Source organism: Oncorhynchus mykiss, chromosome 20 (assembly GCF_013265735.2).
Source record: "Oncorhynchus mykiss isolate Arlee chromosome 20, USDA_OmykA_1.1, whole genome shotgun sequence".
NCBI lineage: Eukaryota > Metazoa > Chordata > Actinopteri > Salmoniformes > Salmonidae > Oncorhynchus > Oncorhynchus mykiss.
Genome location: NC_048584.1, coordinates 15,493,974 through 15,521,056, shown reverse-complemented (window position 1 = coordinate 15,521,056; position 27,083 = coordinate 15,493,974). Strand labels below are relative to the sequence as shown.

At 41.5% G+C, this 27,083-nt stretch overlaps 1 pseudogene; it reads left to right on the top strand.

Annotated features, from left to right (window-relative positions):
• The window catches only part of LOC110498749, a 155,757-nt pseudogene that overhangs the window by 55,993 nt on the left and 72,681 nt on the right, over positions 1-27,083 (top strand).

Genomic DNA, 27,083 nt, shown 5'->3' with positions numbered 1-27,083 from the left:
CAGGTGGCGCAGTGGTCTAGGGCACTGCGCCACCAGCAGCAGCAGCGCTAGCTGTGCCACCAGAAACTCTGGGTTTGCGCCCAGGCTCTGACGCAGTCGGCCGCGACCGGGCGGTCCGTGGGGCGACGCACAGTCGGCCTAGCATTGTCCGGGTTAGGGAGGGTTTGGCCGGTAGGGATATCCTTGTCTCATCGCGCACAAGCGACTCCTGTGGCGGGACAGGCGCAGTGCACGCTAACCAATGACCGTCTCGGAAACCAGATTGCCTAGTGGAGAAGGTATGGTGGGATTTGAAATGGTCGACAGCATGATGCTGCCACCACCATGCTTCACCGTAAGGCTGCTGCCAGGTTTCCTACAGACGTGACGCTTTGCATTCAGGCCAAAGAGTTCCATTTTGGTTTCATCAGACCAGAGAATCTACCATAAAGGCCTGATTGGTAGAGTGCTGCAGAGATTGTTGTCCTTCTGGAAGGTTCTCCAATCTCCACAGAGGAACTCTAGAGCTCTGTCAGAGTGACTATTGGGTTCTTGATCACCTCTCTGACCAAGACCCTTCTTCCCCTATTTCTCAATTTTCCTGTGCGGCCAGCTCTAGGAAGAGTCTTGGTGGTTCCAAACTTCTTCCATTTAAGAATGATGGAGGCCACTGTGTTCTTGGGGACTGTCAATGCTGCAGACTTTTTTTGGTACCCTTCCCCAGATCTTAACACAATCCTGTCTCGGAGCTCTACGAACAATTCATGTTTATGGCTGTAAAGACAGGCTACATTTGCACAGCGATTGTGCACCCTGTGCGTGCGCAGGGTTCGCAAACTTTGATCCACTCCCTTTTGGGGGTTGTGTGTCAAAAAGTTTAAAATCCACTGAGCTAAATTTGCTTTACATCTATAGGATCGGGTGCAGCGCAAACGTCAAATTCTAGGGAGAGAGGATTGCCATAAATTAATATGCAGCTCCCCAAAATATTGGTGATCAAGAATATTAACCATTTACTTTGCAGACTCACCAGCAATGGGGCATCAAGCAACAATTTATAGCATAGGCCTACTGGTCTTTTGGTATGTCGACATTTCTTGAAATTGCTCGTTTACTCAAGAAGCTTTTATTTGGAATTGGTTGTTAAAATTAATTATTGCATAATCAAAATGTGTTGTTGACAAAATAATGAAAACATCTTTCTGGTAACCTCGATAAATACACTAAGATTGTCTATTTAAATTTATAGTTGAACAAATCATTGCCTGTATAGATTTTTATTTTACTTGACTTGAGACTTTAAAAAACTTGTGACTTGACTTGCTCTCAGAATGACTAGGACTTGGACTTGACTCGACACATTCTACATGGGACTCGACTTGATACTTGCTTGTGACTCGAATAATAGTGACTTGGTCCCACCTCTGGTGAAAAGCCACAATCATCTGGGCACATTACATGTCTTTAGGAAGCAATTATTGGGGACTGGATGTCTCAACAGGTGGATTTGTTAGTTATTCAAAGATCCTGGGGAGTGTGATGTCATCCACTGGAATGGCTGTTGTTGTAGCTGTAGCTGTTAAGGCGGCGGCAGGTGTTATTTTGAAATGATACAGACCCATTCAGAATATCAATTCAGACAAATATTATGTTTATACAAACTTGAATATGTTCAAGACTCTTTTCCTTTTATTTATTTAATTTTCCTTTTATTTTACCCCATTTTCTCCCCAAATTCATGGTATCCAATTCGTAGTTACAGTCTTGTCCCATCGATGCAACTTCCATACAGACTCTGGAAAGGCGAAGGTTGAGAGCCATGCGTCCTCCGAAAACACAACCCAGCCAAGCCACACTGCTCCTTGACACAATGCCCGCTTAACCTGGAAGCCAGCCACACCAGTGTGTCAGAGGAAACACCGTACACCTGGCGACCTTGTCAGCGTGCATTGCGCCCGGCCCGCCACAGGAGTTGCTAGTACACGATGGGACAAGAACATCCCTACCGGCCAAACCCTACCCTAACCTGGGCGACGCTGGCCTGCTGCAAGACTCTTTTCCATTCAGATATGATGCACACACTCAAGCACGCACACACAATGAGTGCACATTGCTCCTGGGTGGTTCACAGCAGCAACCAAAGCCAACTGTGAGCCAAAGCCAACTGTGAGCTCAGGCTTTACTAGTCCAGTGAGGTGTTTGTTGGCAGAGTCTCTGTAGCAATTTTTTGTTGTTGCTGTGTCTCTCTTTCTTCTCCAGTCTGACTGCCCTTTCATGCTTGTCTGTCCCTGATAGATGTCCCCCTACAGGATATGAATACATAATCACAGAAATCTATGAGCTCTGTGTGTATATACACTACCGTTCAAAAGTTTGGGGTCACTTACAAATTTCCAAGTTTTTGAAAGACAAGCAAAAAATGTTTTCCATTAAAATAACATCAAATTGATCAGAAATACAGTGTAGACATTATTAATGTTGTAAATGACTATTATAGCTGGAAACGGCAGAATTTTTATGGAATATCTACATAGGCGTACAGAGGCCCATTATCAGAAACCATCACTCCTGTCTTCCAATGGCATGTTGTGTTAGCTAATCCAAGTTTATAATTTTAAAAGACTAATTGATCATTAGAAAACCCTTTTGCAATTATGTTAGCACAGCTGAAAACTGTGTCCTGATTAAAGAAGCAATTCAACTGGCCTTCTTTAGACACATTGAGTATCTGGAGCATCAGCGTTTGTGGGTTCAATTACAGGCTCAAAATGACCAGAAACAAATAACTTTCTTTTGAAACTCGTCAGTCTATTCTTGTTCTGAGAAATGAAGGCTATTCCATGCGAGAAATTGCCAAGAAACTGAAGATCTGGTACAACGCTGTGTACTACTCCCTTCATAGAGCAGTGCAAACGGGCTCTAACCAGAATAGAAATGGGAGTGGGAGGTACATTAGAGTGTCTAGTTTGAGAAACAGACGCGTCACAAGTCCTCAACTTGTAGCTTGATTAAATTATACCCGCAAAACACCATTCTCAACGTCAACAGTGAAGAGGCGAGATACTGGTCTTCTAGGCAGAGTTGCAAAGAAAAAGCCATATCTCTGGGTCTCGGTTGAGACAATGCCAAGAGTGTGCATAGCTGTCATCAAGACAAAGGGTGGCTATTTGAAGAGTCTCAAATGTAAAATATATTTTGATTTGTTTCACACTTTTTTTGGATACTACATGATTCCATATCTGTTATTTTAAAGTTTTAATGTCTTCACTATTATTCGACAAGAAAATAGTAAAAATGAAGAAAAATCCTTGATTGAGAATGTGTTCTAAAACTTTTGACAAGGTAGTGTATAATTAATTACACACCTATACACTCATGAATGCACACACTCACGGCTGCACGCACGCACACAAAAATACAAACACGTACACAGAATTTCCCGACAACAGGGTCTGGGGACTGAGGGGAATTCATCTGGGTCCAGAGCAATTAATCAACTGCTGGATGAAGGAAGGTGCCATACTGAATAGATAGATGGGGCCTTAGTGGACTATTAAAAAAACCACCTGGCCCAAGGGACACATCTTTAGTTTTATTCCCAGTTGACAACATGGCTGGTAAATTGGTCTAAGTTGTGCTCTCACTAGCGTGATGTTTATGATTATAAGGAGTGTATTCACTAGCGTCTCATCTATCGAGTACATTTTTATCATATTACATACATTGCATTCGGAAAGTATTCACACCCCTTTTTCGTCATTTTATTTCGTTACAGCCTTTTTCTAAAATGTATTAAATTCATATTTTTCCTCATCAATCCACACACTGTCACACCCTGATCTGTTTCACCTGTTCCTGTGATTGTCTCCACCCCTCCAGGTGGCACTTATTCACCCCAGTTTCTATGACTTTTCTCTTGCCTGACCCTGTTGTTTTAATAAATATGGTAAGAATCCAACCATCTGCCTCCTGTGTCTGCATCAGGGTCTCGCCTTGTGTCATGATACACAATACCCCATAATGACAAAGCAAAAACAGGTTTTATAGAAAATGTTGCACATTTATAAAAAATGAAATCCTTGATGTTTTTACAACTTGATTGGAGTCCACCTGTGGTAAATTCAATTGATTGGACATGATTTGGAAATGCACATACCTGTCTATATAAGGTCCCACAGTTGACAGTAAATGTCAGAGCATTGAGGTCGACGGAGTTGTCCGTAGAGCTCTGAGGCAGGATCGTGTTGAGGCACAGATCTGGGGAAGGGTACCAAAAAAGGGCTGCAGCATTGAATGTCCCCAAGAACACAGTGGCCTCCGTCATTCTTAGATGGAAGAAGTTTGGAACGATCAAGACTCTTCCTAGAGCTGGCCGCCCAGCCAAACTGAGCAATCGGGGGTGAAGGGCCTTGGTCAGTGAGGTAACTAAGAACGTGATGGTCACTCTGACAGAACTCCAGAGATGTGGAGATGGGAGAAGCTTCCAGAAGGACAATCATCTCTGCACCCCTCCAACAATCATGTCTTTATGGTAGAGTGGCCAGACAGAAGCAACTCCTCAGTAAAAGGGCCATGAAAGCCACTTGGAGTTTGCCAAAATAGCACCTAAAGGACTCTCAGACCATGAGAAACAAGATTCTCTGTTCTGATAAAACCAAGATGGAACTCTTTGGCCTGAATGCCAAGCGTCAAGTCTGAAGGAAACCTGGTACCATCCCTACGGTGAAGCATGGTGGTGACAGCATCATGCTGTGGGGATGTTTTTCAGTGGGACTGGGAGACTAGTCGGGATTGAAGGAAAGATGAATGGAGCAAAGTACAGACAGATCCTTGACCTGAAAATAGCTGTTTAGCGACTCTCCCCATCCAACCTGACAGAGCTTGAGAGGATCTGCAGAGAAGAATGGGAGAAACTCCCCAAATACAGGTGTGCCAAGCTTGTCGGGTCATACCCAAGAAGACTCAAGGCTGTAATCGCTGCTAAAGGTGCTTCAACAAAGTACTGAGAAAAGCAGGGTTTGTCAACTAGGTTCTGAGCTAATAGTCGGCCGGCCAGAACATAATTAGCTCCACTACTTTTTTGTAACGTCAGCATTCATTCAGAACAATTAGCTTGATAGTAAGTATCAAAACAAAGGTGGATAATGAAAATCTAAGTTTCAGGGAAGAATGTACAGAGAGATATACGTTCACCTTACCATATTTTCCCAATGCCAAGCCAGTGTGTGTTATTTGCAATGAAAATGTTGAGGTTTGCAAAGAATTCGATCTCAGGTATCATTATGAATCTAATCATGGAACTTTCAAAGTGGCCTTACCGCCCCAGACAGCTTTAACTGCAAGCTACACACACGGCTTTTTTGGCTAAACTATCCTGTCACTTAAACGGGTTAAATCTGCAGTTACAAGAAAGAGGGGAAATAGTCATGGACATGGTGGAAAAACTTGAGGCTTTTACTAGGAAGCTTTAGTTGTTAGATTTGGACTTGTCATCTGGAAGGTTACTGGACTTCAGCACACTGAAGATCTGCAGGCAGAGGGACCGGACAACTTCTCCACCAGATTTGAAGACTACAGCATTCCCAAGGATATCATTGTGTTTGTATGTGAACCTCTCACAGTCCGCCCAGGTGGAGAATTCTCCTCCCTTGCTAAGAAAACAATACCCTCGCTGGATGAGGCCGCAATTCAAACTGAGCTGATTGAATTCCAGACATCGAGCCAAATCAGGGATGCGCTCGGAAGTGCCGTGTCTTTTGTGTGCAATTTTGGGTGGCATGGTCAGAGGAATACAGCACAATACAGAAACGTGGATTTTATGTGCTAAAAATGTTTGGATCGACTTACACCTGCGAGTCCTCATTTTCCTAATTTTCATCTTTCTCATAAGTCTATCGAGGACTGCCTGCGCATCAAAATCACATCCGTCTCTTGACATCCACAAGACCGCGTTCGAGGGGCAATGCAACTTATCCCATTGAGTAAGTCACTTGCATTGCTTAAGCAAAGTCACCTGCATTGCTTGCTGTTTGGGGTTTTAGGCTGGGTTTCTGTACGGCACTTTGTGACAGCTGATATAAGAAGGGCTTTATAAATAAATACGATTGAATTTTTTTGTTGACTTAGTGGCCTATATGATGGTAGTTAGTAAATGCTAACATTGTTGTGAGTGCTTATCCAGGGATATTTAGGTCTCAGGCTAACAGTATTTTCTGTTTGTTCTGTCATTACAGGAGCAGGCTATTCCGATACAGACATTCAGATACAGACATCGCCTTTAAAAAAGAAAAATTGTATTAGGTAGAATGCAACGTTTTTGGCCCAATTTTTCAGTTTTTGATTTGTTAAAAAAGTTTAAAATATCCAATAAATGTCATTCCACTTCATGATTGTGTCCCACTTGTTGTTGATTCTTCACAAAAAAATACAGTTTTATATCTTTATGTTTGAAGCCTGAAATGTGGCAAAAGGTCGCAAAGTTCAAGGGGGCCGAATACTTTCGCAAGGCACTGTATATAAGGAAAAACGTTTAATAAATTGGAGAATAAGGCTGTAGCCTTAGCGTAACAAAATGTAGCTGTAGCGTAACAAAATGTGTAAAAAGTCAAGGGGTCTGAATAATTTCCGAATGCACTGTATATAATCTAGCATAGTGTTTTGTACTTGGGTGCACTTAATTTTGTAAAGTATTACACCCCTCCAACATAGTGTGCATTGTTTTGTGAGACACACTGAGGAATGTTCTGAATTATTCAAACAATGGCTGGCTATTGAGAATGGTCTAAAAAAGAAGCAACCTCTCTCTCTTTCTCTCTCTGTTCCCTCTCCTCTTTTTTTCTCTCTGCCTCCATCCCTTCCTCCCGTAGTCTCTCTCTTCATCATTGTTCATCTCTCTGCCATAACAACATCTCCTCACTGGAGAGTTTCCCCAGTCTCTGCGTAAAGTTCAAGTCAGAAGTTTACATACACTTAGGTTGGAGTCATTAAAACTTGTTTTTCAACCACTCCACAAATTTCTTGTTAACAAACTATAGTTCTGGCAAGTCGGTTAGGACATCTACTTTGTGCATGATACAAGTAGTTTTTCCAACAATTGTTTACAGACAGATTATTTCACTTATAATTCACTGTATCACATTTCCAGTGGGTCAGGAGTTTACATACACTAAGTTGACTGTGCCTTTAAACAGCTTGGAACATTCCAGAAAATTGTCATGGCTTTAGAAGCTTCTGATGGGCTAATTGACATTATTTGAGTCAATTGGAGGTGTACATGTGGATGTATTTCAAGGTCTACCTTCAAACATAGTGCTTCTTTGCTTGACATCATAGGAAAATCAAAAGAAATCAGTCAAGACCTCATAAAAAAATTGCAGACCTCCACAAGTCTGGTTCATTCTTGGGAGCAATTTCCAAACGCCTGAAGGTACCACGTTCATCTGTACAAATAATGGTATGCAAGTTTAAACACCGTGGGACCACGCAGCCATCATATCACTCAGGAAGGAGACGAGTTCTGGCTCCTAGATATGGACGTACTGTGGTGCGACAAGTGCAAATCAATCCCAGAACAACAGCAAAGGGCCTTGTGAAGATTCTGGAGGAAACGGGTACAAAAGTATCTATATCCACAGTAAAACAAGTCCTTTATCGACATAACCTGAAAGGCCGCTCAGCTAGGAAGAAGCCATTGCTCCAAAACCGCCATAAAAAAAGCCAGACTATGGTTTGCAACTGCACATGGGGACAAAGATTGTACTTTTTTGAGAAATGTCCTCTGGTCTTATGAAACAAAAATAGAACTGTTTTGGCTATACTGACCATTGTTATGTTTGGAGGAAAAAGGGGGAGGTTTGCAAGCCAAAGAACACCATCCAAGACTGTGAGGCACGATGGTGGCAGCATCATGTTGTGGCGGTGCTTTGCTGCAGGAGGGACTGGTGCACTTCACAATATAGATGGCATCATGAGGGAGGGAAATTATGTGGGAGGAAAATTACGTGGATATATTGAAGCAACATCTTAAGACATCAGTTAAAACTTGGTCGCAAATGGGTCTTCCAAATGGACAATGACCCTAAGCATGCTTCTAAAGTTGTGGCAAAATGGCTTAAGGACAACAAATTCAAGGTATTGGAGTGGCCATCACAAAGCCCTGACCTCAATCCTATTGAACATTTTTGGGCAGAACTGAAAAGGCGTGTGCGAGCAATGAAGCCTACAAACCTGACACAGTTACACCAGCTCTGTTGGGAGGAATTGGTCAAAATTCACCCAACTTATTGTGGGAAGCTTGTGGAAGACTACCCGGCTACGTTTCTGACCCACTGGGAATGTGATGAAATAGATAAAAGCTGAAATAAATCATTCTCTCTACTATTATTCTGACATTTAACATTAGTAAAGTAAAGTGGTGATCCTAACTTACCTAAGACAGGGAATTTTTTACTAGGATTAAATGTCAGGAATTGTGAAAAATTGAGTTTAGATGAATTTGGCTAAGGTGTACGTAAACTTCCGACTTCAACTGTATATACATACATACATACATACATTCATACATATACACACTTTAAAATATAATATATACCTTTATTATTACCTGCAAACCCTACCACCCCTCCCCCAATTGGAGTAAACTAATAAACAATAACACTTAGGCTTCTACCTTCAGTTTATACTTATTATACACCATCTATTTTACAATAGTTATATTTAGTATGTTTTTAGTCCTTCCTCTATTTCTAATGTCCATCCAGTTTCTATTTGTAAATGTGCTATTTCACCTCATTTCAGAACCCATATACATTTTACAGACCCTGTTTTACAGACCCTCTACCCTGTACATTGGTTATCTTGTTGTTATTAGTCCCACCCTTCATTCCCCTTCAACCCCTCCCATCTATCTCTTAACACCATCCATTTTGGATTTCTATTTGCCATGCATTTTTCAACTGTGCTGTGATGTATCACAAAAGTGCCGCACCTTTCTATTCTCATAGCTTCTACAGATTGTAAATTAAATATACAATTGTTTTGCTAAAATAATGGTTACATTATTGATCGATTGACTATGACTTTTCAAATCACCCAGTATTGCTATCTGCAGCGTTAGTCCAGCCATTCCTGGACCTGTGACTAAAAATGAGCTGCATATGGACAGTACCAAAATAAATGATCTAATGACTCTGCCTCCTCGCTGCAAAATTTGCAGAGCTGGAAGATTGTATACCCCATATATGTAACATTCTATTGGTTGCAAAAATTTTGTATTAGAATTTATATTGAACAATTTGAAGGTTTGAATCTGGCATTGTTGTGCGGGTGAATTCATAAACCATGTGCCATGGAATCGGTACATTGAAAATCTCTTCCCAAAGTTTTAGTCCTTAAATGAAATTGGTATATATTTTTATTTATCACAAATGTCTTTAACTATTTATGGTCTTTAATGCAGGGCCATCAGACAAGTTCTGTACTTTTTCCACCTTCTACTTGCCTCTTTCATTTTTGTGGTAATGCTGCAATTAGTTGGTTGTAATTTTGGGTAGAACAGACATTTCCATATGTCTGTGTTAGCTGCATGTGTGACATAACTCCACCAGTCCTAATTATGATATAATTTACAAAAATTGTACCTTTAAAAAAAATTTGATGGAAAAATACGTGTTTTTAATCAATTCGTATATTTGAGTTTAACCACAATATTTTTTGTATTATTTGTTCTGTCTTTTCAGGTGGATTAAACTGAAATAGCAACCAACTTTCTAAGGCTTGTAAAAAAAATAACGATATTTTGGAGATTATTTTGTTTTCAAATAACTGAAAGTGAGCAGATGTAATCTGAAGAAAGGGAAAAGGGCCATTCTTCAACATCGGGTGAGACATTCTTACTAATTTACTAGAGAACCATTTTGGATTTAAGTATAACTTTTGTATGACTGATGACTTTAGTGAGAGGTCTAATGCTTTAATATTTAATCATTAATCATTTCATAAATAGGCCCTTTTAATTTTGTCTGGCTTGCCATTCCACATAAAATTGAATATGTTTTGTTCATATAATTTAAAAGCAGATCGCTAGGTGTTGGCAAACCATAAGCAAATAGGTAAACTGTGATATTACTGTAGAGTTAATCAGGGTGATTTTTTCCACAAATAGACAGGTATTTTCCTTTCCATGCAAGCAAGATTTTATTTATTTTTGCTAACTTTCTGTAAACATTTATTGTACATTTATTTCTTTCTTTTGGGATTTGTGTATCGAGTATGTCCACATCCCTCGTATGTCCACATCAGACCATTTTATTGGTAAACTACACGGTAATGTAAAAGTTGCATTTTTTTGTGATCCAATATGTAATATAGTATCATAATTAATCATAATTTGGTTTTAATCCAGAGAGGTTAGCAAAAGTATCTAGATCCTCTATGAGGCTGTGGAAGGATTCTAATTGTGGTTTCAAAAGAACATGAATCATCAGCGTACAATGACATCTTTGTTTTTAAGCCACTGATTAAAAACAAAATGACGTGTGCGTATTTATTCATCCCCTTTACTATGAAGCCCTGAAATAAGATCTGGTGCTATCAATTACCTTCAGAAGTCACATAATTAAATAATGTCCACCTGTGTGCAATCTAAGTTTCACATGGTCTGTCACATGATCTCAGTATATTTACACCTGTTCTGAAAGGCCCCAGAGTCTGCAACAACACTAAGCAAGAGGCACCACCAAGCAAGTGGCACTATGAAGACAGAGGAGCTCTCCAAACAGGTCAGGGACAAAGTTGTGGAGAAGTATAGATCAGGGTTCGGTTATAAAAAAATATCAGAAACTTTGAACATCCCTCGGAGGACCATTAAATCCATTATTAAAAATGGAAAGAATATGGCACCACAACAAACCTGCCAAGAGAGGGCCGCCCACCAAAACTCACTGACCAGGCAAGGAGGGCATTAATCAAAGAGGCTACAAAGAGACCAAAGATAACCATGAAGGAGCTGCAAAGCTCCAGAGAGGAGATTGGAGTATCTGTCCATTGGACCACTTTAAGCCGTACACTCCACAAAGCTGGGCTTTACGGAAGAGTGGCCTGAAAAAAGCCTTTGTTTAAAGAAAAATATAAGCAAACACGTTTGGTGTTTGACAAAATACATGTGGGAGACTCCATATGCCTTCATCAAACATATGGAAGAAGGTACTCTGGTCAGATGAGACAAAAATTGTGCTTTTTGGTCATCAAGGAAAAATGCTATGTCTGGTGCAAACCCATCACCTCTCCCCACCCTGAGAACACCATCCCAACAGTGAAGCATGGTGGTGGCTTTACAAAGTAGTGGGGGGGTGAATAGTTATGCACGCTCAAGTTTTCTGTTTGTTTCACAATAAAACATATTTTGCATCTTCAAAGTGGTAGGCATGTTGTGTAAATAAAAAGATACAACCTCCCCCAAAATCCATTTTAATTCCAGGTTGTAAGGCAACAAAATAGGAAAAATGCCAACGGGGTGAATACTTTCACAAGCCACTGTATGTCATTTAATGACAGTCACTCAAGTAACCCATGTCAGTTAAAATTTAGATTGGTAAATTAGTTTAGATAGTCTAGCCAGCTATCTAAACTTGAAGAAATCATTGCCACTCTCACTTAGATTTCATAATAAGTAATGGAAAAATGTGGAGAATTGTGGAGAACATTTGCTTTTATAACTGCAAAAAATTCTCCCCTTGATAAAATGTGTAGAATAATTCATATTTTTTGTCAATTATTTTTGTACTCCTTTTTCTCCCCAAATTTGTGGTATCCAATTGGTAGTTACAGTCTTGTCCCATCGATGCAATTCCCATACGAACTCGGGAGAGGCGAAGGTCGAGAAACGTGCATCTTCCAAAACACAAACCCAGCCAAGCCACACTGCTTCTTGACACAATGCCCGCTTAACCCGGAACCCAGCCACACCAATGTGTTGGAGGAGACACCGTACACCTGGTGACCGTGTCAGCGTGCATTGCGCCTGGCCCGCCACAGGAGTCTCTAGTGTGCGGTGGGACAAGAACATCCCTTCCGGCCAAACCCTCTCCGAACCCGGACGACGCTGGGCCTATTGTGTGCCGCCACATGGGTCTCCCAGTTGCGGCCGTCTGTGACAGAGCCTGGACTCTAACCAGGATCTCTAGTACTACGATGCAGTGCATTAAACCACTGAAACACTCGGGAAGCCAAAATGTGTAGAATTAGCTGTATAACGGCTATAACAACATAAATGTTGTGTAAAGCAAACGTATTTCTTTACCTTTTGTTAATAGAATACATTTTCTGCTAATAGATCACTATGTACATATTAAATTATAGTTTTTCGTCTTGATTGCGAGTTAATGTGTTAGGCTATCAACTATCAATTAGCCGCTATCTGTTTGTAGATAAGCTGAGGTGAATGAAGCTAAGGTAACCAATGTGATAATGGCTGAGGTAATTTTTCCTTGTTTTTGCTGTTCTCCAAATAACATTTTAGGCCTCACTAAAACTCAGACCCTGGCTACCCCCCTGGATTTAATGTCATTGTTGTCATTGGAGAGGAACAAGGGATGTATCCCAAATGGCACCCTATTCACTATATAGTCCACTACCAGGCCCCATAGGGCCCCATAGTGCACTATATAGGAAACGGGGTGCCATTTGGGAACAGCCAGGGTGTAGTATTAGTGTAATCTGGCTGTGGTCCCATGCTACAGCTGCAGACACTAGAATGCCCCTGAGCTTTCCCATCAGGCCCTTGTTTGCAGTGTTTAACAGTTACAGTAATAACTTCCCGTTGATACCATTGTGTCAGGTCTGCCATCTCCACTTCCCCAAAGGCATGCACACACGCATGCTGGCAGGCACACTCACACACACACTCACGCACTGAGTCGCACACGCAGACAGACATGAAGACACAAATGATTTTGAATCCTTGTTGCGTGAAGCTTGTTTTAAATTGTGAAGAAGTGAGAGCCTTTTTTTGTGTGGCTTCTCTGCAATAAGCTCTCTCCCTCAATTCTCAAATGGGCCTGATTGTTTTGCGGTCTTACAACACTTCATATTCAAAAACCGTCAAGCCCACACTACCTGTCTGGTTCATGTTGGCTCCTCAAGCCCACTGCTGCACTTTTATGTCTGTTTTTTTTTGTTTGTTATGAATGGACAGTGTTAGTCTCTATGCCACCTGATTTGCCCCGACGGAAATAATAACAAAGGCAAAAAACAACTACTGATTGTGATTATTTCCAGTGTAGAATCCCACAGTTTTATGGATGTGCTGACGATTATTGATTGGTACTTTTGTGTGGAGTTTAACAGCGCATCCGAAGATAATCATCTTTGTTAATGGGAGCATTAATAAATGTATAAGTGGTTTTGATCTGCTTTGTTGGCATGCTTTTTTTCCAGAAACTAGGTGGGGAACATTAGAAAGAGAAGCTTTGCCGCGTATGCTTATGACGTAGCCTATTTGAACATGACTCACCTACCGACTAAAAGCTTTTAGCAAGCCTTTCTCTCTTTCTGTACCTGCTTTTAAGCAGAGCCTTCAACAAGGAGGTGTGAACAGGCTTTGAATAAGTGTGAGATTAGATTATCATTTTTTTTTCAAATGTTTTCTTTGAAGGTTCGTTTTTGTTCCAGAATGAATTGATCATAGGTTACGTAACGTTATTTTAAGTTGACAAGCAGCACTTGATGTAATTACCCTCTGATAAAAATATCAGAATTAAGTTTACATGAACAAATAGAAGCAGAGCCAAGTTGATTATTTGTGCATGCCAAAGTATTTCTTACTGACTGTGTACGTCTACTGTTGCTGTACCACTATACCCTCATGGCCAGGTCTATAGCAAAAGAGAATGCATTCTCATTCTCTATAACCTGTTAATCCCTGTATGTTCGTTTGTCTCCCTGCCTGTGTTTTTTAGGGCGTAGGGGTGGACCCCCACATAGCCCTGGCCCTGCCCCCAGGATCCAAACTGGCCAAGGAGGAGGACCCCCTGTTCCCAGCCATCAGACGAGATGACCATCAGGATAGGTAGAGCAGGACCACTCTCAGGCAAGCTTCCCTTCAGATACCCACATCATCATCAGCAACTTCCCCACTCAACTCAAAAAACACTCAAAACCACCCACCATGAGTCTCATTTCTCTGATGGCTTGCTTTTGGATATTCTTTCTCTCTCTCTCCAATTCAAATGGCTTGATTGGCATGGGAAACATATAGTATATTCGGAAGGTTTTCAGACCCCTTGACTTTTCCCACATTTTGTTATGTTATAGCCTTATTCTAAAATGGATGGGGGAAAACAAATCCTCATCAATCTACACTCAAAACCCCATCATGACAAATCAAAAACAGTTTTTTAGATTTTTTTTTGCTATAGTATTAAAAATAAAAAACTTAAATATTACATTTACATAGGTGTTCAGGTCCTTTACTCAGTACTTTGTTGAAGCACCTTTGGCAGCGATTATAGCCTTCAGTCTTCTTGGATATGATGCTACAACCTGGGCAAACCTCTATTTGCGGAGTTTCTCCCATTCTTCTCTGCAGATCCTCTCAAGCTCTGTCAGGTTGGAAGGAGAGTGTCGCTGCACTGCTATTCTCAGGTCTCTCCAGAGACGTTCGATCGGGTTCAAGTCTAGGTTCTGGCTGGGCCAATCAAGGACATTCAGAGACGTGTCCCGAAGCCACTCCTGTGTTGTTGTGGCTGTGTGCTTAGGGTCGTTCTCCTGTTGGAAGGTGAACCTTTGCTCCAGTCTGAGGTCCTGAACTCTCTGGAGCAGATGGATTGATGGTGCCAGGTTTCCTCCAGACGTCACGCTTGGCATTCAGGCCAAAAAGTAAAATCTTAGTTTCATCAGACCAGAGAATCTTGTTTCTCATGGTCTGAGAGTCTTTAGGTGCCTTTTGGCAAACTCCAAGTGGGCTGTCATGTGCTTTTAACTGAGGTGTGACTTCCGTCTGGCCACTCTATGATAAAGGCCTGATTGGTGGAGTGCTGCAGAGATGGTTGTCCTTCCAAACCTCTTCCATTTAAGAATAATGGAGGCCACTGTGTTCTTGGGGACCTTCAATGCTGCAGACATTTTTCGGTAGCAATTCCAACCTCATGGCTTGTTTTTTGCTCTGACATGCACTGCCAACTGTGGGACCTTATATAGACAGGTGCGTGCCTTTCCAAATCATGTCCAATCAATTGAATTTACAACAGGGGGACTCCAATCAAGTAGTAGAAACATCTCTGAACAGGATGATCAATGGAAACAGGATGCACCTGAGCTCAATTTTTGGTTTCATAGCAAAGGGTCTGAATACTTACACTACCGGTCAAAGGTTTTAGAACACCTATCCATTCAAGAATTCATGTTATGACAAGAACAGCTCAAATGAGCACAGAGAAACAACTGTCCATCATTACATGAAGGTCAGTCAATCCAGAAAATGTCAAGAACTTGGAATGTTTCTTCAAGTGCAGTCGCAAAAACCATCAAGAGCTAGGATGAAACTGGCTCTCATGAGACCGCCACAGGAATTGAAGACCCAGAGTTTCCTCTGTTGCAGATGATAAGTTCATTAGCGTTACCAGCCTTAGAAATTTCAGCCCAAAGATTCCAAGTAACAGACACATCTCAAAATCAACTGTTCAGAGGAGACTGTGTGAATCAGGCCTTCATGGTTGAATTGCTGCCTGCAAAGAAACCACTACTAAAGGATACCAATAAGAAGAAGAGACTTGCTTTGGCCAAGAAACACGAGCAATGGACATTAGACCGGTGGAAATTTGTCCATTGAGTCCAAATTTGACATTTTTGGTTCCAACCTCTATGTCTTTGTGAGACACAGTGTGGGTGAACGGATGATCTCCGCATGTGCATTTCCCAACATAAAGCATGGAGGAGGTGTTATGGTGTGGGGGTGCTTTGCTGAGGACACCGTCTGTGATTTATTTTGAAATCAAGGCACACTTAACCAGCATGGCTACCACAGCATTCTGCAGTGTTATGCCATCCCATCTGTTTTGGGCTTAGTGGGACAGTCATTTGTTTTTCAACAGGACAATGACCCAACACACCTCCAGGCTGTGTAAGGGCTATTTGACCAAGAAGGAGAGGGATGGAGTGCTGCATCAAATGACCTGGCCTCCACAATCCCCCGACCTCAACCCAATTGAGCTGGTTTGGGATGTGTCGGACCACAGCGTGAAGGAAAAACAGCCAAGTGCTCAGCATCTGTGGGAACTCCTTCAACAAGACTGTTAGAAAAGCATTCCAGGTGAAGCTGGTTGAGAGAATGCCAAGAGTGTGCAAAGCTGTCATCAAGGCAAAGGATAGCTGTTTGAAGAATCTCAAATATAAAATATTTGGTGATTTGTTTAGCACTGTTTTGATTACTACAGGATTCCATATGTGTTATTTCATAGATTTGATGTCTTCACTATTATTCTACAATGTAGAACATAATAAAAATGAAGAAAAACCCATGAATGAGTAGATGTTCTAAAACTTTTTACCGGTAGTGTATTTAAATAAGGTATTTCAGGATATACATTTTTTTGAGACATTGAGACATTTCAAATGCCATATTATAGCTCTTTCTTTCTTTCTTTCTTTCTTTCTTTCTTTCTTTCTTTCTTTCTTTCTTTCTCGCTCTCTCTCTCTCTCTTTCTCTCTCTCTCTCTCTCTCTCTCTCTCTCTCTCTCTCTCTCTTCTCATCTTACCAATCAATATCTATACTGGCCTGGGTTGCTTTCAAACGGGCATTCTCCTCGCAATCGTTTCACCTGTGTTCTTTTGTGTTTCATGTTTTCCTTCTAGTTTAATATTTTTTATTTTATTTTGAAACATAAAAGCATACGCTCGTCGAAGACATGGGAAAGGTTACTCATCTCAGAGCCACAGAGCTCTATTGCACTCTTAGCTTTAATGGACAATTTCCAATTTCATAGTGAGTTTGTTTAAACGGATATCAAAAACGGGTTTATCCAGACCGTGACAATATGATAACGGAATAGGAAATTGGATACCTTTAGCGTGCCCATCTCTTTCGGCTTTGGTTTTATTCAATGTTCTGGATGCTAATTGTTGGAATAATAATGAAGCCCACAGTAATTAGGAACTTGATCCATGCACATGGAGTCCAGCTTGGTTAATTAACTGAGCCAAACTAGTGGAAAGATTGAATTTAGACTACAGGCAATAAACCTTCAGAAAGTATTCACACCCCTTGACTTTTTCCACATTTTATTGTGTTACAGCCTGAATTTAAAATGGATTACATTTAGTTTTTTTTTTTGTCACGAGCCTACACACAATACCCCATAATGACAAAGTGGAATTATGTTTTTGGGGAAATTTGTACAAATGAATAAAAGATGTAAAGCTGAAATGTCTTGAGTCATAAGTATTCAACCTCTTTGTTATGGCAAGCCTAAATAAGTTCACGAGTACAAATGTGTTTAACAAGATGAACGGACTCACTCTGTGTGCAATAATAGTGTTTAACATGATTCTTTAGTGTACATGCAATTATCTGTAAGGTCCCTCAGTCGAGCAGTACATTTCAAACACTGATCCAACCACAAAGACCAGAGAGGTTTTCCAATGCCTCGCAAAGAAAGGCACCTATTGGTAGATGGGTAAAAAAATTAAGAAAGCAGACATTGAATATCCCTTTGAGCATGGTGAAGTTATTAGTTACACTTGGGATGGTGTATCAATACACCCAGTCACTACAAAGATACACCGCTCAGGGATTTCCCCATGTGGCCAATGGTGACTTTAAGACAGTTACAGAGTTTAATGGCTGTGATAGGAGAAAACTGAGGATGGATCAATAACATTGTAGTTACTTCACAATACTAACCTAATTGACAGAGTGAAAAGAAGGAAGCCTGTACAGAATAAAAAAATATTACAAAACATGTATGCTGTTTACAACAAAGCACTAAAGTAATACTGCAAGAAATGTAGCAAAGCAATTCACTTTTTGTCCTGAATAAAAAGTGATATGTTTGACCAATTCAACACATTACTGACTGCCACTCTCCATATTTTCAAGCATAGTGGTGGCTGCATCATGTTATGTGTATGCTTGTAATCGTTAAGGACTAGGAAGTTTTTCAGGATAAAAAAATTAATGAAATGGAGCTAAGCAAAGGCAAAATCTTAAGAGGAAAACCTGGTTCAGTCTGCTTTCTACCAGACACTGGGAGATTAATTCACTTTTCAGCAGGGCAATAACCTAAAACAATTGAATACATTCTGAATTTAGGCCATAACACAACAAAATGTGCAATAAGTCAAGGGGAATGAATGCTTTCTGAAGGCACTGTAAGTGACTAATTTACTGTGACACCACCCCACCGTACTGTCACAATGACCCACTCCAGTCATGCATCCCCTGATGATGTCCTGCTCCAGCCATGTGTCTACTAATGATATCCTGCAGTTATTTGGCCAGTCGGGTTGAAGTCACTCTGGGGGGGGGGGGGTCTTTAAGTCGGGATAACAGAAAAAGGATATATCGCTCCCCTCATTAAGTAACAAACACTCAACCCCTCTGATCTCTCTCTGACCAACTCTTTCGTTATCTCTCTCAGGAAGATCTTCTTTCCCCTAACCAGTCAGGCTTCAAAACGGGTCACTCAACTGAGACTGCATTCATCTGTGTCACAGATGGTCTCCACTCTGCCAAAGCTGACTCTCTCTCTCCTCTGTTCTCATACTTCTAGATCTATCCGCTGCCTTTGACTTCGTGAACCGTCAGATCCTCGTCTCCACATCTTAGGGTTGGGCTTCTCAGGCTCTGCACACTTGTGTATTGCATCATACATGGCAGGTCGCTCCTACCAGGCGGTGTGCCCCGATCTGTGCCCCGCTGTTCATCAAATACTGCCTCGGCAATATGAAAACACACACACAGACACTCAAACACTGTATATCAGTGGAGCCTGCGGGGAGGGGTAGGGGCTCCCTGATGGTCTGAGGGCACCTACCTAAATAGAGCTGGACACACAGTGGTGGCCAGGCTGCCTGTGAAAGGTCATGTGTCAGGTGACTGCACTAAACTAGGCTGCAGGAACAGGTGGTGGAGAAACAGGCCAGAGGTGGCACAGCTATGCCAACTTCTCAGCACTGAGAAACTAGATGCAAGGTGGCACCTATGATTCGCAAAGAACAAACGTGGAAGGGAGTGTGCGTGTTTGCGAGTGACTGCACATACAGTATTGTTAAAAAAAAATTGGCAGGTGTGAAAAAATGCTGTAAAGTAAGAATGCTTTCTAAAATAGAAATGTTAATGGTTTATATTTATCAATTAACAAAATGCAAAGGGAGTGAACAGAAGAAAAATCTACATCAAATCAATATTTGGTGTGACCACTCTTTGCCTTCAAAACAGCATCAATTCTTCTAGGTACACTTGCACAGAGTTTTTGAAGGAACTCGGCAGGAAGGTTGGCCCAAACATCTTGGAGAACTAACCACAGTTATTATGTGGATTTAGGCAGTCTCAGGTGCTTCTCTCTCTTCATGTAATCCAAGACAGACTTGGTGATGTTGAGATCAGGGTTCTGTGGGGGCCATACCATCACATCCAGGACTCCTTGTTCTTCTTTACACTGAAGATCATTCTTAATGACATTCTCTGTATGTCTGGGGTCATTGTCATGCTGCAGAATAAATTTGGGGCCAACCCTGATGGTATTGCATGATGGATAAGGATCTGCCTGTACTTCTCAGCATTGAGGAGACTATTAATTCTGACCAAATAAATCCCCAACTCCATTTGCAGAAATTCATTCCCAAACTTGCAAGGAACCTCCACCATGCTTCACTGTTGAACCTCCACCATGCTTCACTGTTGCCTGCAGACACTGATTTGTGTACTGCTCTCCAGCCCTTCGGCAAACTAACTACTTTCTGCTACAGCTAAATATTTCAAATGTTGACTCAACAGTCCAGAGCAACTGCTGCCATTTTTCTGCACCCCAGTTCCTGTGTTTTTGTGCATAGTTGAGTCGCTTGCCCTTGTTTCCACGTCGGAGGTATGGCTTTTTAGCCGCAAGTCTTCCATGAAGGCCACTTCTGACCAGACTTCTCCGGACAGTAGATGGGTGTACCAGGGTCCCACTGTTTTCTGCCAATTCTGAGCTGATGGAACTGATGGACATCTTCCAATTGCAAAGGGAAGTAAGCACGATGTGTCTTTCATCTGCTGCGGTAAGTTTCCTTGGTCGACCACTGTGTCTACGGTCCTCAACGTTGCCCGTTTCTTTGTGCTTCTTCAAAAGAGCTTGGACAGCACATCTGGAAACCCCTGTCTGCCTTGAAATGTCTGCCTGCCTTGCTGATGCAGTATAACTACCTTGTGTCTTGTTGCTGTGCTCAGTCTTACCATGGTGTATGACCTTTGACAGTAAACTATCTTCAGCAACCTCGCCTTGTTAGCAGAGTTTGGCTGTTCCTCACCCAGTTGTATTCCTCCTTCACAACTGTTTCTGTTTCAGTTAATGATTGTGTTTCAACCTACATATAGCATTGATGATCATTAGCACCTGTTTGGTATAATTGTTTTGTCATACACCTGACTATATGCCTACAAAATCCCTAACTTTGTGCATGTGTACCCACAAGAATTGATGCTGTTTTGAAGCCAAAAGGTGGTCACACCAAATATGGATTTGATTTAGATTTGTATTCTGTTCACTCACTTTGCATTTAGTTAATTGATAAATATAGTCTATTAACATGTCTATTTTCGATGCATTCTTACTTTACAGCATTTTTGTGCGCGTGTGTGTTGTGTGTGTGACTGCATATGTGTGTGTGACTGCATATGTGTGTGTGTGCATGTGAGGGTGGCAGCCAACATTAGTATCGTGTATCCTTAATCTTCTTCTTTGCACAAGTACACAGAGACCTTCTGAGCTGCTTACCTGTGGACCTGACGGTAGCACTTAGAACAGCTAACATGTATTCTCCCCATACTCCATCAAAAGCATATATCCCTTATACTTTATGCATGAGACTTACTGAATAATTCAGTCTGTATTTGGAGAGAATATGAATAGGTCACTTTTTTTTGTGGTTCTATCATATTTTAGACTTCCTTAGGGGTTTGTCATTTCCTACAAATCATTTTTTTTTAAATGTTTGCTGAATATTTAGCAACTTCATAAAAGTGAACTATACCTTTAAAGTTTTAGCGCCGCTTCAGTATGTCAAGCACAGCTCCCCGCCCCTTCTCTTAAAGAGCTGTTAACAGGACAGGATCTCCAAGCTTGTTTCGGTCACACCCTTTTAGAACGCTGTCGTCCATTCAACTACGGGGACAGAGAGAAGATAGTATCCCAAAGTATTGAATGACTAAGTAAGGAGAAGGGACTGAGGGATAAACACAATCCACATATTATATGACCATATCGTCTTATGTCAGACAGAGCAGTATTTTCTCCGATTTTTACCGACTACGCCACTTCATTGTGTAACAAGTTTATTTTTTATTTTTTTTTCAGGCCATTGGTTGCTATTTTAGCTTTGTATGGGAGTCGTGGTTCATGTCTGAATGTTTGCGGGTGACCTGTCAGGTGAGATGAACCGAAATGAGAGTAGAGGAGAGGAGAAAGGTTGGAGTGGGACGACTCCTCCCTCTGCATGTCGTTGAGGAGACAGGATACCCAGTCTATCAAGAATGCTCAGTGACATTAACTGACAGTCTGATTGGAGGAGACCTAAAGCAGGAGCAGAGGGAGACCTTAGGACTGACTGAGGAAAAAACACAGATAATCTATGAATCACAGAACATTTGAAGCAGCCAGAAAGACATGTTTTTCAATTGATTTATTTTCATATTGAAATAGCAAACACAATCACAGTATGATTTGCTCCACACTTTGCCTAGCCATGGCACCAGTACACAGAGAAAGAAGCAGGGGGAAAGGTGTACACAGGAGTGTAGCCAATGTTGCACCTGCTGTATCCATGTGACACAGTTATAATTCTCTCTCGCTCTCTCTCTCTTGCTCTCTCTCACTCTCTCGCTCTCTCGCTCTCTCTCTCTCTCTAGCTCTTTCTCTCTCTCCACTTTGTCTCGCTCTCTTTTCACTCTTATTCCCTCTTCGTACTATTCTTTCTGTCTCTCTGTAGAATAGGTTTTACAGGAGGGGATGAGGGCTCAATGGGGTGCTGTATACCCTTATCATCACAGAACACATTGTAGTCCAGTTACACATTAACAGGAGCACACAACGGGAGTATTGCTCATATCCGTCCCTCCTCTGTCTGCCCAGCATGTGGTGTGTTTTGTTTGTTTGTGCGCTCAAGTGTGTGTGCGTACGACATGCGTTCGTGTACTCAAGTTTGTGTGAGCATCTGTATGTGTGCGTCACTGGCCATCCTGAGAAGAGGGTATACTACTGACCTACTGTTGTAATGGGTTGATTGTTGCCTGGCAACAATCGTTGTAGGTAGCATGATGAAAGGTAACATCCACAAGTGCCATGGAGCCAAGACACTAAGGTTGGGAATATTACAATAGTATTGCCTATTGACGATGTTTGACGAAATTGGGACGTGACACACGATGGTTTAGCCTCTTTGAACTTGACCTTGTGCATATATATGAATGTCGTATCGTTGACTATCATTAAATGTGAAGACTGTTATTATATCAAATCAATTCTCTATGTGTAATTATTCCGTGATTTGTTTAATTACGGGAAAATGTTGTTTATAGAGTTTCGATTTCCCGAATACAACGCTTCAGATATTTTATTATCTTATCGATTACAGTCTTCTATTAATGTATTGTTACCTCATCAGTCTCATTCCTGAATGTCGCAAACCCTTGGATATCTGCACGAACCCTAACGTAAATCATGAATCAGCGATATACAAATTGGCTCAATTATTTATTTACTAACTAACTAATCAATCACAGAATTACATAAACACACACAAGAAAAAGTCCCTAGTGGACGAAATGACGGCTTGGTAGACAAAGGAAAGGGGTGGGAACAGCACAAGAGACGAGAAACTCAGAGTTTGTAACTACTCTCATGGAAATGCTAATACTTTAACATGAACAACCGCTCATTCGAAAATACATATTTATATTTACATATTTACAAGTGTATGCCTTTGTTGTCCCTCTCTGCGATCTCCGGTCCGTCTGCTGGATAGTCGCTCGACAGAAAGCCTCTGGTTTGTCCTCCAGAGATCAAAGTGTGTTGTAGTTGTAGGTTGTTATAATGGATACGTCACAGTCTCAACGTCAACACTGAAGAGGCAACTCCAGGATGCTGGCCTTCTAGGCAGAGTTCCTCTGTCCAGTGTCTGTGTTCTTTTGCCCATCTGAATCTTTTATTTTTATTGGCCGGTCTGAGATATGGCTTTTTCTTTGCAACTCTTCCTAGAAGGCCAGCATCATGGAGTGTCCTCTTCACGGTTGCCATTGAGACTGGTGTTTTTAGTGAAGCTGCCAGTTGAGGACCTGTGAGGCGTGCGTCTGTTTCTCAAACTAGTCCTCTTGCTCAGTTGTGCACCGGGGCCACCCACTCCTCTTTCTGTACTAGTTAGGGCCAGTTTGGGCCCTCATTTTGCAGAATGAATAGACTGACAAGTTTCAGAAGAAAGTTCTGCCTGTAATCGAACCCATAAATGCTGATGCTCCAGATCCTCAACGTGTCTAAAGAAGGCCAGTTTAATTGCTTCTTTAATCAGAACAACAGTTTTCAGCTGTGCTAACATAATTGCAGAAGGGTTTTCTAATGATCAATTAGCCTTTTGAAATGATAAACTTGGATTAGCTAACACAACGTCCCATTGGAACACAGGAGTGATGGTTGCTGATAATCGGCCTCTGTACGCATATGTAGATATTCCATTATAAATCTGCCGTTTCCAGCTACAATAGTCATTTACAACATTAACAATGTCTACACTGTATTTCTGATCAATTTTATGTTATTTTAATGGACAAAAAATGTGCTTTTCTTTCAAAAGCAAGGACATTTCTAAGTGACCCCAAACTTTTGAATGGTAGTGTATGTATATATATCCGTCATCCTTCACTATTCCTTACTTAGATTTACGTGTATTTTGGGTATATGTTGTGAAACTGTTAAATTTGATTAGATATTGTTAGATATTACTGCACTGTCGGAGCCAGAAGCACAAGCATTTCGCTACACCCGCAATAACATCTGCTAAACACGTGTATGTGACCAATAGCATTTTATTTTATTTGATTATGGCAAGACATTCCGTTCCTCATGAGTTGATTGTCACTTTGCTCCGTCATGTGCACGCCACACAGACTCAGACAGACACACACAAACCATGTTTCGTGCTGAAACTCCACCAGAGTGGAATATTTGAATATATTTCCCTGCACTTAGTCTCTGTCCAGGGTATCACAACTTTATCTTTCATCATAATTTGTCCAGTTGTTGAATGCGATTTTGTGGTTGACCCACTTTTTTTGTGGGCGAAGGGGGGGGGTGGGGGGGGGGGGGGGGGGGGTCGACAAACATTGTATATGAGTACACAATCACAATAGGACAAAGGTTAAAATCGCCCAGTGTAGCTGAGAAGTCTCTCTTACAGCGTTAAGTGCCATTAAGAACACAGTATTGTTTTTTGTGTTGTGAAGCTCAAGTTGGCGTCGACAGACATGGCAGCTCTGCTTCTAGCTCCTAAGCAACTTTGCAGTATTTTTTTTTTGTGTGTTATTTCTTACATTATTAGCCCAGAACATTTTGGATATCAGAGTGCCGGTAACTAACCAGCATTACGACCAGGAATACGACTTTCCCATATTGGATCCTTTGTTCGTACCCCCCAGGGCAATTGAACTTATCCCAGAGGAAGGGAGGAAAGGAGACAACTGGGCTGTTGGCTGTTGCTTTTCCAAATGGCAGTCAAGTGAGTTGAAAGATAGTGTGTAGCCTACTAAAGGAGATGATTGGAGATCAGGTTTACCCTGAGGTTACCCAAGAGGAAACGCTGGCGTTACAGAGGCAGGAGAGGGGGAATCCTGGCGAGATTAAAGTGAATTGAAAACCTGCCACCTCTTCCCTCCATTCTATTAGCGTCACAGATCCCTCTGGAACGTTCAGTGCGCACACCTGGCTCCTATTCCCACTGATTGTATTTGTATATACAGTTGAAGTCGGAAATGTACATACACCTTAGCCAAATACATTTTAACTAAATTTTTTACAATTCCTGACATTTAATCCTAGTAACAAATCCCTATCTTAGGTCAGCTAGGATCACCACTTTATTTTAAGAATGTGAAATGTCAGAACAATAGTGGAGAGAATGATTTTTTTCAGCTTTCATTTCTTTCATCACATTCCCAGTGGATCAGAAGTTTACATACACTCAATTAGCATTGCCTTTAAATTGTTTAACTTGGTTCAAATGTTTTGTGTAGCCTTCCACACAAGCTTCTCACAATAAGTTGGGTGAATTTTGGCCCATTCCTACTGACAGAGCTGGTGTAACTGAGTCAGGTTTGTAGGCCTCCTTGCTCGAACACGCTTTTTCAGTTCTGCCCACACATTTTCAATAGGATTGAGATCAGGGCTTTGTGATGGCTACTCCAATACCTTGACTTTGTTGTCCTGAAGCCATTTTGCCACAACTTTGGAAGTATGCTTGGGGTCATTGTCCATTTGGAAGACCAAGCTTTAACTTCCTGACTAATGTCTTGAGATGTTGCTTCAATAGATCATCTGTGCAATCCATACGTCTGGTTCATCCTTGGGAGCAATTTCCAAACACCTGACGGTACCACGTTCATCTGTAACAAACAATAGTACGCAAGTATAAACACCATGGGACCACGCAGCCGTCATACCGCTCAGGAAGGAGATGCGTTCTGTCTCCTAGAGATGAACGTACTACATACTAAGCGTTTACTGGTCTCGTCCCGTGTGATAATCATTGTGCACGTGTGTTATTTCTTTGAGGTACTCCTCGCTCTTTTGTTTGCGTTTCAACCCTGTGTTTTTGTTACGTGTTTGTTTGGTCTTCGTCCCCGTGCCTTTACACGGCACGCTGTAGTTTGGGGCTTAATTTTTAAAAACGATTACGCATTCCTCTGTCTCCCAAATCTCTTCATACCAACATGAAAATTGGCCAGTGTACAGTCACTTGATAATAAAATGAATGACCTCCGATCGTGGATTTGCTATCAACGGGACTCTCGTAACTGCAATATTTTCGCACAAGATACCCCCCATGGCTATCCAATTTGATGGATTCTATGCCTCTTTGTCAGTGGAGACTGGTGATTTGAAGAATTGAGGAGGATGGGAGAGCCACGGTATAGGCACGGAATGCACAGAGACGACAAAGTGTTTTTGCAAAAATCGTCAAAGACTTATAGTACAATATTATGGGGAATGGGAATGAGTGGGCAACTGACACAGTGTTGGAAAGAGATCACAGCGGTGATTGAATGAGGTGTTCAGAGGCCTGACCAGTGCAGGACAGGATTTGGCTGGGAAGAAAAAAAACTAACACAACACTCTGCACAGTTTGATAAAAGAGCTAAGAATGGGTTAGTCCAAGCAAGGAGTAAAATCATTGATGTGTAATAATGTGATTGTGATTGACTCTACATACAGTAATGAGAGAAAATTGATAGGGGCACTCACAGTGCTTGGAGGGAAAACATTCAATGTGTCAGTGAATCAGCGGGCACATGAGACGTGGCTTCAGTTAATGTCAGGAGAAAGTTGACAATGGTAGTGGAGTGGAGTAATCATCACCTCTTAATCATGGAACAGAAGGGTACTTAGCTGTAAATACAAATAGCAGATACATTCCATTACAGCTGCGTCATTGTAGGTTTGGACAACAAGTTTCTCTATGAAGTTAAACTAAGACATCTCAAACTTCATAAACTTAAACACACACTACACATTTTGCCCACTTGACACATCAAAGGATCCCAAGAAACTTTCCTGAATAAAAACCTGATCATCCACATACCTGCAAGCAGACTGTTGGCGCCATAGGTCCCAGAGCGGAGGGGCAATTTTGACCCCCCGGGGCCTGTA